The sequence below is a fragment of the Perognathus longimembris genome, chromosome 2 (genome assembly GCF_023159225.1).
Source record: "Perognathus longimembris pacificus isolate PPM17 chromosome 2, ASM2315922v1, whole genome shotgun sequence".
In the NCBI taxonomy this organism is placed as follows: domain Eukaryota; kingdom Metazoa; phylum Chordata; class Mammalia; order Rodentia; family Heteromyidae; genus Perognathus; species Perognathus longimembris.
In genome coordinates this window covers 21,223,848-21,243,771 of record NC_063162.1, presented here as the reverse complement: position 1 = coordinate 21,243,771, position 19,924 = coordinate 21,223,848, and the positions used below count along the sequence as shown (strand labels likewise).

Sequence of the window (19,924 nt, the reverse complement as noted above, 5' to 3'; positions counted from 1 at the left end):
AGATTTGGGTTGGGTAAATATAGCAGGAGCAGGATGTCAGTGTGGGAGATGGATTGTTCTGGGAAAGGAAGTGTTGTCTTTCGTCTGAGAAACAATTTCCTGTACTTCTGGTACTTTTGCTTTCTTCTTTTTCTTTTTTTCAAAGCAGAACAGGAGTTGGCAGGGGTTGGGTACACTTGCTAAATTCTATCTCTGGCTATCTATTCCTATGTTTGAAGTTGGGAGTAGAAATCAGATTTATTTCAACCAATTAGCAACTGGCTCAATACATAAACATACCCAATCATTGTATTTGCTTTTGCAGACTTAAAGCATTACCTGCCTAGAGCTTCTTTTTAAGCAGTAATGATTCTTTCAGTAAAATAGACAGGTTGAGGGCAAAAATAATTATATAAAGAAAATCAACTCCATTCAAAGTCAGACATGAGGCACCAGCTGGCAGGAAACAGCTGGGATGTTTCTGGGGGCTAAACTTTTCCACCCTAGAACTTAACTCTTCAAGTTCTCTTTGTTGTCTGAACTAGTAAAATGGCTTTCTATGTACCAACATTGTACATAAATGACTAAAATAGAAACTATGAGTATCTTCCTTTTACATATAAAACTCAAGGTTCAGAAAAATTAAATGCTGGAGCTTCAGTGGCGCAATCTGCGCGCGGTACTTATAAGAAAAATTAAGTACTATCTTCAGTAAAAATCTATTAAAATGTGGCTGTGGTTTGGGAAAGGCAATGAAGTAACTTCCTTATTTGCTTTTTACATGGATAAGGGCAGAAGTAGAGCTAAGCTTTAGGTGAGCCATTTGTAGAATAGAAGACAGATGAATATTGCCTGTTCTTGAACCCTCTGCCTCCCTAGATGCAAATTAACATTATTATTTTAATCACAGTTCTAGGGGAAAACCTTTTTCCTTTGTATTTCTGCTAACAAAAGAGCTGATATAGAGAACTTTAGACCAGCTGTCCAGTTGACCTGTTTTCTAACAGCAGACTTCAGGCTCCTTTCTGTTCCCTTTGTTAGCTACTCAGCTTCCATAGGAAGACCTGCCAGAGAATAAAGATGGTACTAAGATCCTAAATGACAACTTGTAAAGCGCTGAAGCTGACAGAGGATGAACAGTTTATCGATACCATTAATAATCATGCTTAGAGTAGTATATTTTTAATTTAAGAATAAAATAGAAATAGGGATTATTCTTTGTTAATGCTTTTGTTATCTAGAGCTGTGAGCGTAGAGGAAGGTTTGGGATCCTTTGGTTATAAGTGACTATCAGTCTTTTTAACTGTGAGGCTAAGAAAGGCCTGACTTTTTCTTTTTTTTCAAATTTTTATTATCAAACTGATCTACAGAGAGGTTACAGTTTCATACGTTAGGCATTGGATACATTTCTTGTACTGTTTGTTAGGCCTGACTTTTTCTTCAAAAAGAACCTATGGAAATAGTAATAAGTAAAGCAATGAAAAAGAATTTCGGGAAGCTTGTGTATATTGTGTATCTTCATGTTATCATGAGTTGAAGAGATGAGATAGGGAGAAATTATAAACCAGTAATTATTGGAATTTTTTTTGCGGGGGGGGGGGGAAGTCCTGGGGCTTGAACTCAAGAGTCTGAGCACTGTCCCTGGCTTCTTTTTGCTCAAGGCTAGCACCCTACCACTTGAGCCACAGTGCCACTTCCGGCTTTTACTATATATGTGGTGCTGAGGACTCAAACCCAGGGCTTCATGCATGGTAGGCAAGCACTCTACCACCAATCCACATTCCCAGCCTCTAATTATAGGAATTTTTAAGGGTATGGTGACAAGAGACTTTTAGGAAGATATTGATGGAATCAAAGGTGACAACAAGTATTAAACACCAGAGGATGGACTTTATGTTCTATAAATGCTTTTGCCTAAACAGTTTCAAAGAGAAACTGTGAATGACAAAGTAAACAGTATAAAGACTGACTATTCAAGTCTGGCAATAGTGTGGCTCATACCTCTGATCCTAGCTACTCAGAAGTAGCTGAGGATGGTGGTTTGAAACTTGCCTGGGCAGGGAAGTCCATGGGACTCTAATTTTCTTTCTTTTTTTTTTTTTTTTTTTTTGCCAGTCCTGGGCCCTGGACTCAGGGCCTGAGCACTGTCCCTGGTTTCTTTTTGCTCAAAGCTAGTACTCTGCCACTTGAGCCACAGCGCCACTTCTGGCCGTTTTCTATATATGTGGTGCTGGGGAATCGAACCCAGGGCTTCATGTACATAAGGCAGGCGCTCTTGCCACTAGGCCATATTCCCAGCCCTCTTCTTTTTTTCTTTTTTTTTTTTTTTGCCAGTCCTGGGACTTGAACTCAGGGCCTGAGCTCTGGCCTGGCTTCTTTTTGATCAAGGCTAGCACTCTGCCAACTTGAGCCACAGTGCCACTTCTGGCCTTTTCTGTGTATGTGGTGCTGAGGAATCGAACCTAAGGCTTCATGTATACGAGGCAAGCACTCTTGCCACTAGACCATATTCCCAGTCTGAGACTAATTTTCAATTAACCACCAAAAGGCCTGAAATGGAGCTGTGACTCAAGTTGTAGCCTGCGAGCCTTGAGCAAAAGTGCCCAGGCCCTGAGTCAAAGCCCTCCAACTCCCCGCCCCCACCCCCTCCAGAGGGGGAGAGAGGGCAGGGAGAATGACTATTCAAAGCACTCTTGCCAGAAAATCCTTGTGAAATATAAGCTGTCCTTAGATAGGAGAAAATCCTGAAATTGTAACCTCAGCAATGAAGTGAAAGTTATATAACATAAAAATAAATGGCACTAAATTTGTGGCATTTACTATATTCACAATGTGTACAACCTCTACTATTTCCAAAACATTTTCATTTTCCCTGAAGGAAATCCTGTGTCCATCAGGCAATTTTTCCCCAGTTTCCCCTCTCCTGACCCCTGGTAACCACTAATCTACATTTTTATTTCTGTTTACATATTCTACTTTTTTTTTTTTTTTTGCCCATCTGGGACTTGAACTCAGGGCCTGGGGTGCTGTCCCTGAGCTTCTTTTCCTCAAGGCTAGCACTCTTACCACTTGAGCCACAGTTCCACTTCTGGCTTTTTTTGGTTGTTAATTGGAGATAAGAGTCTCACAGAGTTTCCTGCCTAGGCTTGCTTTGAACCTCAATCCTGAGATCTCAGGAGAATCTAGGATCACCTCCTGAGTATCTAGGATTACAGTTGTGAGCCACCACATACTGTTTTGGAGGCTCTTCTGTGCTGTAGAATCATTAGGAGTAATATTATTTTGTATGTGTTTATCACGATTTATCCATTCATAAGACGTTTGGATTTCTTTCACCTTTTGATTTTTGTGAGTAGTGCTACTAGAAACATGTATGTACATGTGTTAAATTACCTATTTTCAGTTCTTTTTAATATATAGCAGTGGAATTTTGAGAATGTATGGTAATTCTGTGTTAAATTTCTCAAGGAATTACCCAACAGTTCTCTTTGGCAGCTGAACTCACCAATCCTTCCTCCCTTCTTTCCTTCCTTCCTTCCTTCCTTCCTTCCTTCCTTCCTTCCTTCCTTCCTTCCTTCCTTCCTTCCTTCCTTCTTTCCTTTCCTCTCTCTTTTTCTCTCTTTTAGTGTGTTGTCCCTAAAACTTATTTTTTATGTGAAAATTATCTTATTCTTATGGAAGGTTGATGTTGGGAATCTAGGACACCAAAACTTTATCTAGTCCCCTGAGTTTTCTCTAGACATCTAGATTTCCTTTTTTTTTTTTCTTGATACTATTTTCTCTAGTTTATATGTTGAATGTTCTGAGTTTTAGAGAAATCTTCTCTATTTGAAATACTGTAAATCAATGTATTTTCGTGTTTATTACAACCATTACTTACTTTTTTGTTTTAAATAAGTTGGAGCCAGTTTTAAGGTAAATAGGAAATTATAGTCTTTGCTGTTTCCTTAACCCACTAGTACATACTGGTATGTTGGGTTTGCAAATGCATCCTAACCATCTGACCAAAGTTGTTCTTTGAATCGGCTATAGTCAGGTGTGCTAAGTGAGAAGGATGTTTGGATTTGTTCTTGAGAGATTTAGAGACAAAAAAGCATGAAGTTTTTGTTGTGTTGTTTTTTTTCCTTTCTCTTTTTGTAATGTGCTGTGTTCTGTAATAGGTTGAGTTGTAACATTCATTAAACCACTCCTCACATTCCCTGTTTTCAGAGCTTATCAGGATGACTTTGATTTAGTTATTTGAAACAAAAAAGGCAGTTTGTGGAGCCTGGTCTGGAGCTATGTAGTAGTAATATATCAGAGATCAGACTTGGGTCCCTGTGGGATTATTCCTCAGGATTTATTTGCCTGGAAGTACACACAGGAGCCAAATGGTATGTATGGAAAGCTTTGCTGGAATGCAAATTGGACACATTTTGTTGGGACCTGTAGGGGATTTTCACTGCTTCATAATTTTTCAAAGGTTTGTTATATATCAGACAGTCACTGCCTCTTCTTTAAATCTTTAAATCCCCCCTCTTTTTCCTGTTGTAAAGGTCAGATTTTTTTTGACAACTGTGTGCAGGAACAAGATTTGCTAAATCCCTTCATTTTTATTCATACAAATATCGGAATTCAGTGAGCATCAGTTATCCCAGCACTTAGAGGTAAGGAAAACTTAGGGAGAATCTTGTGAATCTCAGCTCAGTGCCAGGCATATATATCTGGGGATAAATTTGCTGCCTCAACTTTTAACCCTTAACTGCTCTGATAAAAAAGGGCACCTTCATGGTAGTTTCTTTGTGTGTACATGAAAACCAATCCCATGTCTATGATGGCTATAGGATAAGTGATTTAATTATTGGGAGGGAACTATATTGAACTCTTCTGACATAGTGCTTTTGGTTTTTTTGACTATGAGAGTCTTTTTTTTGCCAGTCCTAGGCCTTGAACTCAGGGCCTGAGCACTGTCCCTGCTTCCTTTCACTCAAGGCTAGCACTCTGCCACTTCAGCCACAGTGCCACTTCTGGCCATTTTCTATATATGTGGTGCTGGGGAATCGAACCCAGGGCTTCATGTATATGAGGCAAGCTCTCTTGCCACTAGGCCATATTCCCAGCCCCAAAATTATTATTATTATTTTTTAACCAGTCCTGGGGCTTGGAGAGAGTCTTTAATGTTGGAAAATATGAACAATTCATTTCCTCCAATGACCTCCTACTTTGGCCATTTTTAGCTTTTCATTGTAACCTGGGTAATGATCATTTGCAACTTGAAGATGATTCTTTTTCAATCGAAAAGAGATGAAATAATGATATTTTAATATGGTACTGTTTTCATCAGCTTATTTGTTTTTGTTGTGCTATCTTTTGCTTTGTAACAAATCACCCCAAAATGTGGCTGCCTGTTTATTTCTTAAAGTGTTATACATAGTTTTTGAGGGTCAAGGATCTGGGAGCTGTTTAGCTACGACCTGGTTTAAGATCTCTCAAGATCAGCCAGAGAAAGTCATGTGAAAGCTTGGCCAGGCTGGAGACTTCATTTCCAGGAAAGCTCATTCATATAGCTCGTGGCCAGAGACCTCCATTCTAAACCATGTAGACTTTTGAATTAGAGCTGCTCCCAGTGTGGAAACAGGCTTACTTCTAGGAACATGATTTAAAAGAAAGCAAAATCCAGACTTACTATTTAATTTTTTTTAAGTGTATGATCTGGGTACATATGGCTCACACCTGGAATTCCAGCTACTTACTTGGGAGGCTGAGATTTGAGGATCATGGTTCAAATCCAGCCCAAGCAGTAAAGTCTGTGAGACTTATCTCCACTTAAGCATCAAAATAAGCCAGAAGTGGTAGAGCACTAACTAGCCTTGAGCAAAAAAGCTCAGGGACAGCACCCGAGACCTGAATTCATCCCCCAGGAATAGAACAACAACAACAAAAAAAACAGCATGAAAAAACTTTATGTATGCATGCATATATTGCTAGGTTTCATAAATGTTAATACACACAAGCAAAATTCACTTAGCCACATCCCCAGCACAGAAGACATGCTCTTTCCTGACCCAACCTAAGAAGTCACATCAATATGTTTTTCCCATACTAGATTTATTGGTCATAGGGTTCAACGCTGATAACAGTCTAGAAGGGGATTACATAAAGTTATTGGATGTGATCTTAGAGGCTGCCCTCACAGGAAGATAAGTCTGAATATTTCAGACATTTAATGATTGACTTTGTGAACTCAGGGCGTAGGTGCTATCCCTTACCTTCTTTTGCTCAAGACTCGCATTCTACCATGTAAGCCACTTACAGCTTTTTGGTAATTAATTGGAGATAAGAACCTCACAGACTTTTCTGCGCAGGCTGGCTTTGAACCCACAATCCTCAGATCTTAGCCTCCTGAATAGCTAGGATTATAGCACCTCGCTCAATATTTTGGAAAAAAAAAATCTGACAAATTCTGGTCATACAAGTCATCTCTTTCCTTTTTTCTACCAAGTTCTTTTAAAATTTAATTTAATGTATTAGTATTTTTTGTTGTTGTTGCTTGTCCTGGGGCTTTGAACTCAGGACCTGGACACTGTCCTTGAGCCTTTTTTTTTTCCAGTCCTGGGGACTGAACTCAGGGCCTGAGTACTGTCTCTGGTTTCTTTTTGCTCAAGGCTAATACTCTACCACTTGAGCCACAGTGCCACTTGTGGCTTTTTCTATTTATGTGGTGCTGAGGAATCAAACCCAGGGCTTCATGTACACGAGGCGAGCACTTTACCACTAAGCCATATTCCCAGCCCCTCTGAGCTTCTTTTAAAGCTCTTGGTTAGCACTCTACCATTTGAGTCACAGTGCCAATTCCAGCCTTTTCTGTTTATGTTGTACTGAGGAATCGAACCCAGGACTTCAAGCATGCTAGGCAAGTACTCTACTGCTAAGACACATTCCCAGCCCTCTTTTTTTTTTAATTTCTTAGGGTTGGTTGTGGGGCTTGAACTCAGGGCCTATGTACTGTCTCTGAGCTTTTTTGCTCAAGGCTAGCATTCCACTCCTTTGAACCACTGTGCCAGTTCTCTTCTTCTGCTGGTTAATTGGAGATAAGAGTCTCATGGACATTCCTGCCTGGACTAACTTGGAACTGTGATCCTCTTAGCCTCCTGAATAGCTAGGATTACAGGTATGAGCCACTGACACCTGGCTTCCCAAATTCTTGTGTCTCTGAAATTATCTATCATGTGTAAATAGTAAATATGCATATGACTACTGCTCCAACATGTCAATCCCTTCTTTTTCTCTCTTGTAAACTCATCTTAAAGCACCAATAAAAACCCTTTTCTCTAAAAAAACAACCTAGTAAGCATGATCCAGGCAATATTTTTCTTTCACTTTTTTTTTCTGGAATGACGGTAGCAACTGGCCTTAGGAGCCTTCTGCTCATGAGAGTCCTTAATTGGACTTAAATTACACTTTGTTCTTCCTCAATTCATTTTCCTCAGTTGACCTAAATATCTGGTACAAATAAACTAAACTAAAATTAAAATAGTTATGAAGTTATTACCTTACTTTCAGACTGAGATACATGCCTAATGATATGAGCTTTTTTGGATATTATCCAGTTGCTCTGTAAAGATTCTAAAAGCCTAATGTTTGATTGATGTTTAAAAATGAATTTTTAAATTTGTTTTCTTCTTTATTGTCATAGTGAAGTACAGAGGGGTTACAGTTTCATATAAAGCAGTGAGTACATTTCTTATCCAACTTGTTACCTCCTCCCTCATTTTTTCCCACCTCCCCCCTTTAAATTTTTTTAAGATTTTTTTATTAGTATGGATTAGTTGTACAAGGAGGAGTGTTCATTGTGACATTTCCATACATGCATACAATTTATCTCATCACCTTACTCTATGATCATTCTCTCATATCCTCTCTCCTTGAAACATTTTCAACAGGTTATATTACTCTGTTTTAATACATGCATATAAGGTACTTAAACTATACACCATAATTACTAACCATTTTGGCTATTCTGGTGTCTTTCCCTCCTTTGTCCCACCTTGGTATGTATTTCCCTATGTCTTATTACAGAAATCTGTTAAGAGTATGATTTTGGCTAGCACCCTATGGCTCATGCCTAAATCCTAGCTACTCAGGAGGCGGAGATCTGAGGATTGTCTTCAAACCAGCCTAGGCAGGAAAGTCCAGGAAATGTATCTGACTAACTACTAAAAAGCCAAAAGTGAAACTGTGGGCTAAGTGGTGGAGTGCTAGCCTTGAGCAAAAAATCTGACCGACAGGGGACACACACACACACACACACACACACACACACTCTCTCTCTCTCTCTCTCTCTCTCTCTCTCTCTCTCTCTCTCTCTCTCTCTCTCTTCTATGTCAGAGTGGGGATAAAATGGAGAGTCAATTTATCTTCTCAAAAATTCCAGATCATTTTTGGCTTTTGGGAAGTAGCTTGAAGCTATAACTTTGGTCTCATTCATTTTGTCATTGACTGACTTAGTAGATAATTTAAAGCCAGAAAAATCCACTGGGTGCTTCTTTTGGCTTTGGACATAAGAACCAAAAACAGAGCCAAAATTGTGTTTAACTCTATAGACTAAAACTAACAAACTGTATCTATAAGAAAAACTAATGAAGCAGGCAAACAAAAACAAAAAAATTGTTGTTTGTATGTAAATGCTAGAGCTTGAACTCAGGGCCTATGGGCACTGTCACTTAGGTTTTTCTCCCAAGGTTGGCATTCTACCACTTGAACCACAACTCTACTTCCAGCTTTTTGCTGGTTAATTGGAGATGAGAGTCTCATGGACTTTTCTTCCCAGGCTGGCTTTGAACCACTATCCTCAGATTTCAACCTCCTGAGTAGGTAGGATTACAGGCATAAGCCTCTGGCACCTGACACATTAAAAAAAAAAAAAAAAACCTTTATACTTAAAATAAATATTTGTTTCTGCCAAGCTTTATCACATAAAAACATTTTAATATAATAGTTTAATCAATATGTACTTATTTTTCTATTTAGTATAATTTCATATAGAATTTCCATAAATGTACCCATATAAATATATGGGTTTTATCTCTATCTATCTATCGATGGATCTATCGCCAGTCCTAGGGCTTGAACTCAGGGCCTAGGCACTGTCCCTGAGTTTCTTTTGCTAAAGGGTAGTACTCTACCACTTGAACCATAGCCCACTTCCAGTCTTTTCTGTTTATGTGGTACTGAGGAATCAAACCCAGGGCTTCATGCATGCTAGGCAAGCATTCTACCTACCACTAAGCCACATTTCCAGCCCAGGAATATCTTTTACTCATATATTCTATATTATGATAATTATTTTATATTAATTAGTCTTTTAAAATGTTTAATTTGTTATACATAGTACAACTTTATCTTTGAGTTTATCTTCATGAAATAATGATCCCACTAGTAGAATTGACTACATTTTATTGTTATACCAAATATATACCAAATTCTGTATTAACTTTTCTATTCTATTTAGTTTGCTAACTTAATTGATAAGCTAATGCCTCTTTACTTATTTTATGTTATATATATATAAGTATATATGTGTATATATATATATATATATATATATATATATGTATGTAGTTCTTGTTGGTGGTGGTGGTGTGGGGCTTGAACTCAGAGCCTGGACTCTGTCCCTGAGACTCTTTGTGCTCAAGACTAGCACTCTACCACTTGAGCCAGAGAGTCACTTCTCACAGGAACTTTTCTGCTGTAATTTTCTGCCCGGGCTGGCTTTAAACTGTGAGCCTCAGATCTCAGCCTCCTAAGTAGCTAGGATTACAGGTATGAGTCACCAGCACCTGGCTGCTTTATATTTCTTTACTAGTTAAAGAATGTTATTGAAGTATACTTATAACTTAAATATTGATGTTAGATTTTCTCTGGTGTTTTACTGTTTGGGATTTTCCTATTGGAATTATCTGTGCCTATCTCTTGGCTATTTATTTGACAGAAACTAGATAGTATCCATTCAGATTTGCTTTTTGCCTTTTCATACTGCCAGTATCTTTTTGCTTTCTATTACTTTAGGCTATTTCTATTGTAGGTATATTTTTTTATCCTTACAGAGAAGTTCTTCTACATCAACTAGTTTGTTGGTGTTTGAACTTTATATATGAAATGTAGAAATGGTTCCGGATGAGCTTTTAGCTTGTAGTGCACATAGGAATAGTGAGTGTGGAGAGAAAGCTATCCAAGATGTAAGGAGAGGGGATATGAGGACAAAGATGATACCAGACCTATAAATACCCTAAGGTTTGTTTAGCTTTGTACTTTGAAATAGGAATTAGGTCACTTTCATTGTCTTCTCCATGTTATTTACTGGTTAGCCATGAAAAGAGACATTAAAAGTTTGAAGAAAATGTTACTGTGTTCAGTTTTCAGAAAAGTGAAAAGTGCTGATACTAGTTCTGCTTTTTTTTTTTTCCATTTCTGTTACAGTGAGGTAAGTAGGTGGAAAGTCTTAAGTGTGCAGTTTATTTAACTAGAGATAATAATATCCAGCTTCTTAAATAAGAAGGTTGAATTCTAACAGTGAAAGGGCCTGCCAGGATCCTTTTGCCATGGCACCATGCCCCAGACAGCCTGACCACACAAAAGGGAAACTAGTGAACTAGCACTTGTTCTCCCTCATTGACAAAGATCATCTTGTGCCACATGTGCACGTCCATAACTGTTCATTGTCACTGGGCTCTGAGAGAGTTAGAGATTCAGATTCAGAACTTTTTCTGAGATCCTACTTGATAATATTTCCTGTTTCTCCTCTAAAATAAGAAAACTTGGATCAAATGATTTCTCTGTGTGTGTGTGTGTGTGTGTGTGTGTGTGTGTGTGTGTGTGTGTGTGTGTGTTGGTGCTGAGATTTGAACTCGGGTTTGTGCTATTTTGTGCTTGCTAGGCAGGCACTTTACCACGTGTGCCACATGTCCATCCCCCAAATGATTTTTTTTTTGCCAGCCCTGGGGCTTGAACTCAGGGCCTAGGCATTGTACCTGAGCTTCTTTTGCTCAAGGGTAGCACTCTACCACTTGAGCCACATCGCCACTCCCAGCCTTTTCTGTTTATGTGGTACTGAGGAATCAAACCCAGGGCTTCATGCATGCTAGGCAAGCACTCTACCACTAGGCCACATTCCTAGCCCCCAAATGATTTCTTAAATCATGAAAGTTATAGATTCTTTGATCTGTTGTCCTTTCACATAAGTTTAGAAATACTTTCAGAGGAATTGTATTCCAGGTGAATGTTATTGCAGTTTATTTGTAACTTAAATATTGATATTAGGATACAATAGAATGCAGCTTAAAGGAGAGTACACAGTCTTTGCTTCTGTTCATTTTAAGATAATTTAACTTCACAATTTCCCATTGTCTTTTTTGTTTCATAACTGTACAGAGTTTACTTTGTCAGTTGTGGGATTTGAACTCGGGGCTGGGCGCTGTTTCTGAGCTCTTCAGCTCCAGGGTAGAACTCTTCCACTTGAGCCACAATGCCACTTCTGGTTTTCTGGTAGTTAATTGGAGACAAGAGTCTCACAGACATTCCTGCTGGGACTGACTTTGGACCTCGATTCTCAGATCTCAGCCTCTTGGGTAGCTAGGATTACAGATGTGAGCCACCAGCACCTGGCCAAAGTTTAGTTAGTAAACAGAAAGTAAAGGCAACTCAGGAGAGTGAGCAGTGGGACTTGGAAACAAGTTGTCCATATGGTCAGGGACCAGCTGTTCTGTGTTTTTCACTGAATCAGAAAATATGAAATCCTAAATTAATTGAAATCCAAAATTTCTTTGAGTGACATGATGCCACAAGTAGAAAATTCCACACCTGACTTTATTTGATAGCTCCAGTCAAAATACATACAATTACTTAGAATTAGATATAAAAATTTACATCAGGATATATATGTGTGTATATATACATATATATCATGCTATATGTAACAAATTACATATATAACAAATTATGTATGAAACATAAATTAATTTTCTCTTTAAATTTGTATCACATCTCTAAGACATTAATATAAATCCATAAATGAAGATATTTAAATACCTGAAATAATTTGCAGCACTTCTGATCCCAAGCATTTTAGATAGGAGATACTCAACATGTAATAGCATTTGTTCCAAAGTATGATTGTGATTAATCTTGACAATCTAATTTATTACTATTAAAAAAAGACATCTATGAACCAGCCATTTTTTAAATTTTTTTATTTTTTGCCAGTCCTGGGGCTTGGACTCAGGGCCTGTGCACTGTCCCTGACTTCCTTTTACTCAAGGCTAGAACTCTACCTTTTGAGCCACAGCACCACTTCTGTTTTTTTATGTTTATGTAGTGCTGAGGAATCAAACCCAAGGCTTTGTGCTTGCTAGGTAAGCACTCTACCACTAAGCCACATTCCCAGCCCCACCAGCCTGATTTTTTTTTTTTTTTTTTTTTTTTTTGCCAGTCCTGGGCTTTGGACTCAGGGCCTGAGCACTGTCCCTGGCTTCTTTTTGCTCAAGGCTAGCACTCTGCCACTTGAGCCACAGTGCCACTTCTGGCTGTTTTCTATATATGTGGTGCTTGGGAACCCAAGGCTTCATGTATAGGAGTCAAGCACTCTTGCCACTAGGCCATGTTTCCAGCTCCAGCCTGATTTTTTTTTTTTTTTTTTTTGGGCCGTCCTGGGGACTGGACTCAGGGCCTGAGCACTGTCCCTGGCTTCTTCTTGCTCAAGGCTAGCACTCTGCCACTTGAGCCACAGCGCCCCTTCTGGCCATTTTCTGTATATGTGGTGCTGGGGAATCGAACCCAGGGCCTCATGTATATGAGGCAGGCACTCTTGCCACTAGGCCATATCCCCAGCCCGTGATTTTTTTTTTTTTAATCCATCTGTAACTTGTGGTTCCTGAGTCTATTTTAGATAGTTTATCCTACAGTGAAAAACTAAAGCACTGAGAGTTTATGATTTAACCATAGTCAGCTTATTATTAGAGGAAGCCATTCAGGTCTTTTAATTCACTGTCCAATGATGCTTCTTATGAGGAAATTATTTATCTCTCTTAGATAAAAAACAGAAAGGGTTATGGTTTTCCCTGGTAGTTTTCTTCCGTAACCTTAGCTAGTTTGGATTTTTTATTTATGAATTTATTTGGTGCTGGGGATTGAACTCGGCTTTGTGAATCCTAATAAGTTCATGCTGCACCACTGAGCTATACCACCTGCCCTTTCCAACCTTAGCTAATTTGTTTTAGAACATTAGCTTGAGATTTGGCTTCTCCATTTTTGTAAGGTGATAGGCATAAGACATTCAGCCTTAAAGTCTGGTAGAAATCCAGGCCTATGGATGATTATATTTCTTTAGACAATAAGGAATTATAGACCTTCAGTAAGTTAAGCATAAAACTTAACCTGAAAAAGGACCGGATAAATGAACCCCTTGTTTCTATTTGGTCAGCAAGTGAGATTTCACTTTCACTAACAATTACATCCATGTGTGGGACTTTTAACATATATTTAAATTTTTTCACTCTTTTTCTTTCAGGCACTTAAACAAGTAGCATAGATGTACAGTTGTGCCAACTGTGAGAATAGTTGCTCACTAGCTATGACAAAGCCTTTATAAAGTATTTTGCTACATAGCCCTTACTAGGTTTTCCCCTAGGTCATACTGGGAAATAAGGGTTTAAATAGTTTCTGGGGTTTTTTTTGGGGGGGAAAGGAGGTTGTTTGTTTTGTTTTGTTTTTCAGTTGTGGGGCATCAACTCAAATCTTGGGCACTGTCCCTGAGCTCTTTTGCTCAAGGCTAACAGTCTTTGAGCCATAGCTGCACTTTCGATTTTCTGAGTGCTAATTGGAGATAAGAATCTCATGGACTTTCCTGCCTGGGGTGGCTTTGAACTGAAATCCTCAGATCTCAACCTCCTGAGTACCATGGATTACAGGTGTGAGCCACCAGTGCCTTACTTAGTTTAGAGTTTTTATTATTAAGGTGGTGTATAGGGGAGTTACCATTTCATACGTCAGGTAATGAGTATAATTGTTTTTGGACAATGTCACCCTTGCCTTTGCTTTTCCCCAGTTTCCTCTTTCCATCCCTGCCCACAAGTTACATAGTTAATTTTCCATATATTTGTATACTGAATGCCCTGTATATGGAATACCATGAAAATAGTTTTATGTATTTTTTATGTTTAATTTAAAAGCCTAATATGTTAGCTTTGAGTAATTGTGACAAAAATACCTGAGAGAAATTAACCCAAAGGAGGGAGGTTTGGCTAGGGTTTTTTTTTTTTTTTTTTTTTTTTTTTGTTTTTGTTTTTATCATTTAGTTCATGGTTGCGTGGCTTCATTGTTTTCTGGTCTGTGATGAGGCAGAGCATCATGGTGGAGCTGCATACCTCATGGCAGCCAGGAATATCAAGAAGGGACTGAAGACAAGATAGACCCTTCCAAGGACTTTTCCCTTGGTGACCTTCCTTCAACTAGACATCCCCTCCTGATAAGGGCACTCAGTTGCGATATACCCATGGGTTAACCAATTGATGAGATTAGCAACCTCGTGATTCTATCACCATGTCTCACTAAAGCCACTAGCTGGGGACCAGTCCTTCAACACATGAGTTTCTGGTATCATTCCAGATCTCAACTATAACACCTAATATACTAGAGCTGACTTTCAAAGAGCTATTTCTGTGCTGGCAAAGATTCACAGAGTAAACATCATTTGAGGGGAGAGGATTATAAAAAGTACCAAAAGAAAGTCGATTGACCCTAGCAGATAGATTTCAATCATTCATTATTCCATTTTATTCTTTTTATTTTATTTTTTGCCTACCTACCCAACTCTTGTCTATTCATACATTTTTTCCAGTCAGACTAAAAAGGAGTAAAAGGAAAGTAATGATCTTTCTGAATGTTTTTCTCTCTCCTTCCCTTCCTTCATTCCTTCCTTTGTTCCTTTCCTTCTTTCCCTTCCCTTCCCTCCTTTCTCCCTCCCTCCCTACTTTCACAAGTGGCTCACACCTGTAATCCTAGCTACTGAGGAGGCCCAGATCTAAGGATAGAGGTTCAAATCAAACCCGGGTTGGAAAGTCTGTGAGAGACAAAAAGTATTAGGAAAAACTACTTAATGTTTTGAAATTGATATAGGTATATGTAATGAAAGACTTGAAGCCAGTAGCTTTAAAAAATACATTCTAGAGCCAGGTGCCAGTGGCTCATACTTGTAATTCTAGCTACTCAGGAGGCTGAAATCTGAGGATCCTGGTTTGAAGCCAGCCAAGGTAGGCAAATCCAACTAGCCAGCAAAAAGCTGAAAGTGAAGGTGTTTCTAAAGTAGTAGAGCAGCAGCCAGAGGAGAGAACTTGAAAACCTGACTTCAAACCTTAAGTACTGGCAAAAAGGTCAAAACATTTAATGCCCACTGTACTGATGCATGCCTATAACTCCAACACTCAGGAGGCAAAGCAGGAGGGTCACAAATTCAAGACAGCCTAGGTTACATTGAGATTGTCTTAAATAAATCAGTAAAACCAACAGCAACATAGACATTCTAAATGTTGACTAATAAAGATTTTGCCCTTATGCTAATGCAGTATTCTAGACTAGAAAATTTAAAAAATAATAAAGCAATTGACTAAAAATGAGTATATTTAATATCTCTTATTTATATACATCCACCACACAGTTTACCTATCATTATAATGTAGCATCAGTTTTATTTTTAGGGAAGTATTTGTCTTTTAGCTTGTCAGAGATCAAGAGTTACAATCTTTTCGAGCTTAGTAAATACTGACTTATATATGTAGCAGACATTTTTTTTGCCAGGACTTTATTGTTCCTATTCAATGTAGATAATGATATTGTATGTCAGGAATTTTATGTTTAAAATTCCAGTACTCCACTCAGGCCTGTTTTTGAGTGCTAGTCTTGCCTAGGTGACCTTACTTGCCCTTTCTGAGCTTCAGGTGCCACATTTGCAAAACAGGACATTGTGAAATACTGCTTAGCAATTAGAAGGAGTGAATTATTGTTGCATATTACAGCTTGAATAGATCTCAAGGCCATTATGCAGACTGAACGTTTCTAGCTGTATAGTGTTCTAAAAAAGGCAAAACTATGGATGGGATGTAGCTCAGTGGCAAAGCACTTGCCTAGCAAGTGCAATGCCCTGGGTTTGATCCTCAGTACCAAAAAAAGACAAAAATCAGGTGTTTTTTTAAAGGCAAAACTGTGGAGACAGAAAATAGAGTGTGATTTTTAAGGGTTGGAAGTAGGGAAAATGTTACTACCAAGGGATAATATGAGAGGATTTTTGAATGATGAAACTATTCTACATTCTCTTTGTGGAGGTGATTACATGACTATATGTATTAAAACACATAGAAATTGATGATGAATTATGTTCATGAACTGCTTTGTTAAATGGCAGCTCCTTTATACAACTTTTTAAAGATTTAAAAAAAACTCATAGGAAACATTCCCCACCCCCAATAGAACCTCTTGAAGTTACATTAGGAAGTGATGGGATTAGGAAGAGTAATGGGGTGTTGATTGAGTATATTGTATTCTTTAATGGAAATGTCACAGTGAAATCTTCCTCCTATATGGCTAATGTATGCTAAAAATAATAAGGAAAGAAAGGAAGGAGGGAAAAGAAAAGAGCTGGGTCTTAGTGGCTCACACCTGTAATCCTAGCTACTAAGGAGGCTGAGTTCTGAGGATTGAGGTTTGAAACCAGTTCAGCAGGAAAGTTTGTGAGACTCTTACCTTTCAATAAACTACCAAAAGAGCTGGCAGTGGAGCTGTTGCTCAAGTGGTAGAGCACTAGCTTTGAGCAAAAGAAGCTCAGGGACAGGTCCTAGGCCCTGAGTTCAACTCCCAGGACTAGCACCAAAGAAAAGAAAAACAAAAGTAAATATGTCCCACTTCTAGATCAATTTACTGATTGTTATTTTAAAAACTAAGTTAGGTCAAACATGCTAGTATTTGCATGTAGTCCCAGCTACTCATGAAGTTGAAATGGGATGATCATTTGATACTACTCTAAGTGATAGAGTGTAAAGTAAGTACACAAGTAAATAAATAAGCAAATAAAATGCCATAAATGGGGAAAGTAATTAAATATTTCTCATAAGGTCATTGTGAAAAATTAAAATTAAGATAATGGAAGTTAAATGTCTTAGTTCTTACTTGAATGTAGTACCTAACAACTACATGTTGTTTTATTGTTATTTTAGACATTATCTTTGAAAGTATATTAAATATAGCAACATTCATTGACAGGATGATGGGATAACTTTTACGCTATCTATATAGGTAGAGTCAATATAATGAGAAAAATGAGTAACCATGAGTCAGATGGAGTGTATTTTCACATGACTTGGCAAGGACCTTGGAAGGTAAGGGAAGATTAGGCTTAGTATTTCTGGAGTATCTTGCAGTTGGCTTCTTGTCTGGCTGTATATACAGTTTCCTTGCTATTATTCAACAAAATAATTTTAGTTTCAGTATGTGTAGCCCCTTTCAGATTAAATATGCAATTTGGATTGAGCAAACTGATCAAAGGGGTAGCTGGAAATGGTTCTCATACTTGGAAGATGATAGTTGGTTTGTATAACAGCTGTGGCTTCCAAAGCCATTTCTTCCTGCCAGCCAGTCTTGAGTAGACACTGACAAGCACTAAGAGTAGAACAAGCATTATTAAAGAGCTGAAAAAAAGTTAAGGTCACAGTGGCATTGTAGTTGCAGCAATGAAAAGAGGCTCTAAGTTGAAAGCTTGATTTTTATCAGCAGGTAGGGTGGTTGACTTGTACAGGAGCTCAGAACCTAACTCAAAACTGGTTGAATTACTGGTAGAAAGGATTCTGACTGTGATGTTAGTTAGTACTTACCAATCTACGAATTATTTGTTGTTTTTAACCCGGCACTGGATATTGAACCCATGAATTGTTTTTATTTAGCTAATGACTGTGAAATTCAAGAAATAGAAGGAAAAAAGAATGCTTAGGATTCTGTACAAAGAGCCTTGGTTTAGGAATGATCTAAATTTTCCTCATTTCTTTACCATGATGACAGTAAATTTGAGGAAAAGTTTCTTATTTGATTTGTCTCTTTCATAGCTTCTCTTATTATATGGATAAATATTATATGGATAAATGAAAGAATTGGACTAGAACTTTCTGTTGATATTTGGTCAGAGTCCAAGATCATCTCTAAATGATGGCTTATGGAGTAGTTCATGACATTTTGAAGCATTGTGTGACAAGGATAATAATTCATGTGCTCTACAGATAACCATTTTTGTAGTTATAAATGTAGACATTGGTAATTTTACAAAAGAGAAGTTTAAGGAGCATCAGTCTTAAACAGTGACTCTTATTAGCTGAGTGACTTTTGTCTCCTTAGAGGATACCCAGCAATATCTGGAGACACTTTGATTGTCTCTTCTAGAGGACAGATATGCTGCTGCTTGTATCTAGTCGGTAGAGGCTAGGAGATAGGTTGCTAAATATCCTAGGATGCACAGGAAAGCCCTTATGACACAGAATTATCTTGCTTAAACAATCATAAGTGCCCAAGCTAAAAAATTTACATCTATGTTTTCTTTTGTTTCTCTCTCCCTCCCTCTCTCCTTCCCTTTCTTTTGGGGTGGGATGAACCCCTGGAGCTTAACTACTCAGAGTCTTGTGCTTACCAGTGAGGTACTCTACCACTTGATTTTTGCTTTAGTTATTTTTTTGAATAGGTTCTCACATTTATGCCTAGGCTGGGTCTGGACCATGATCCTCTTATTTAACTCTTCCTTCATAGCTAGGATAACAGATGGGCACCAAGGTGGCCAGCTATTTATTGATTTTGAGATGGGGGTCTTGCAAACCTTTTGCTCAGGCTGGCCTCAAACCATGCTTTTCCTGATCTCTGCATGACATACTGTGCCTGATTGCTTTTGTTTTAGGGGACTTTTGTTTCATTTTTGCTGGTCCTAGGCTTGAAGTCAAGGCCTGAGCACTGCCCCGAACCTCTTTGTGCTCAAAGCTAGCGCTCCACCACTTGCGCCACTTCCTTCTTTTTCTGAGTAGTTTATTAGAGATAAGAGTCTCAAGGACTTGGGCTAGGAATGTGGCCTCATGGTAGTGCTTGCCTCATATACACGAAGACTTGAGTTCGATTCCTCAGCATCACATTTATAGAAAAGATCAGAAGGAACGATGTGGCTCACGTGGTAGAGTGCTAGCCTTGAGCAGAAAGAGGCCAGGGACAGTGCTCAGGCCTCCCGCCCTGAGTCCAAGCTCCAGGACTGGCAAAAATAAATAAATAAATAAAAATCTCACAGACTTTTCCGCCTACGGAGGCTTCAAACTCGATCATCTGATCTCAGCCTCCTGAGTAACTAGGATTACAGGCATGAGCCACTGGTGCCTGGCTTTTTTTTGTTTTGTTTTGTTTTGTTTTGCCAGTCCTGGGCCTTGAACTCAGGGCCTGAGCACTGTCCCTGGCTTCTTTTTGCTCAAGGCTAGCACTCTGCCACTTGAGCCACGGTGCCACTTCTGGCCATTTTCTGTATATGTGGTGCTGGGGAATTGAACCCAGGGCTTTATGTATACGTGGCAAGCACTCTTGCCACTAGGCCATATCCCCAGCCCTGTTTTTATTTTTAATTGGATAATTTTTGGAGTTTTTAACTTCTATTTCCTGCATAGGGGCTAAAATATTTCTCTTTTTCCATTTTTACTTTAACCTTATATATATATGTTTATATATATATATATATTTTTTTTTTTTTTTTTTTTTTTTTTTTTGCCAATCCTGGGGCTTGAACTAAGGGCCTGAGAACTGTCCCTGAGCTTCTTTTGCTTAAGGTTAACAACACCACTTGAGCCACAGCACCACTTCTGGCTTTTGCTGTTTATATGGTACTGAGGAATTGAACCCAGGGCTTCAT

General features: G+C 38.5%; 1 protein-coding gene and 1 long non-coding RNA gene across 10 annotated transcripts in view; both read left to right on the top strand.

Annotated features, from left to right (window-relative positions):
* Gbf1 (golgi brefeldin A resistant guanine nucleotide exchange factor 1) overlaps positions 1 to 19,924 on the top strand; it is a 123,926-nt gene that overhangs the window by 38,207 nt on the left and 65,795 nt on the right. The window lies entirely within an intron of this gene.
* On the top strand, positions 12,817 to 18,677 carry LOC125346126. Its single transcript, XR_007209869.1, has 3 exons — positions 12,817 to 12,846; positions 15,183 to 15,186; positions 18,218 to 18,677. It is a non-coding gene; the product is annotated as an uncharacterized LOC125346126 (long non-coding RNA).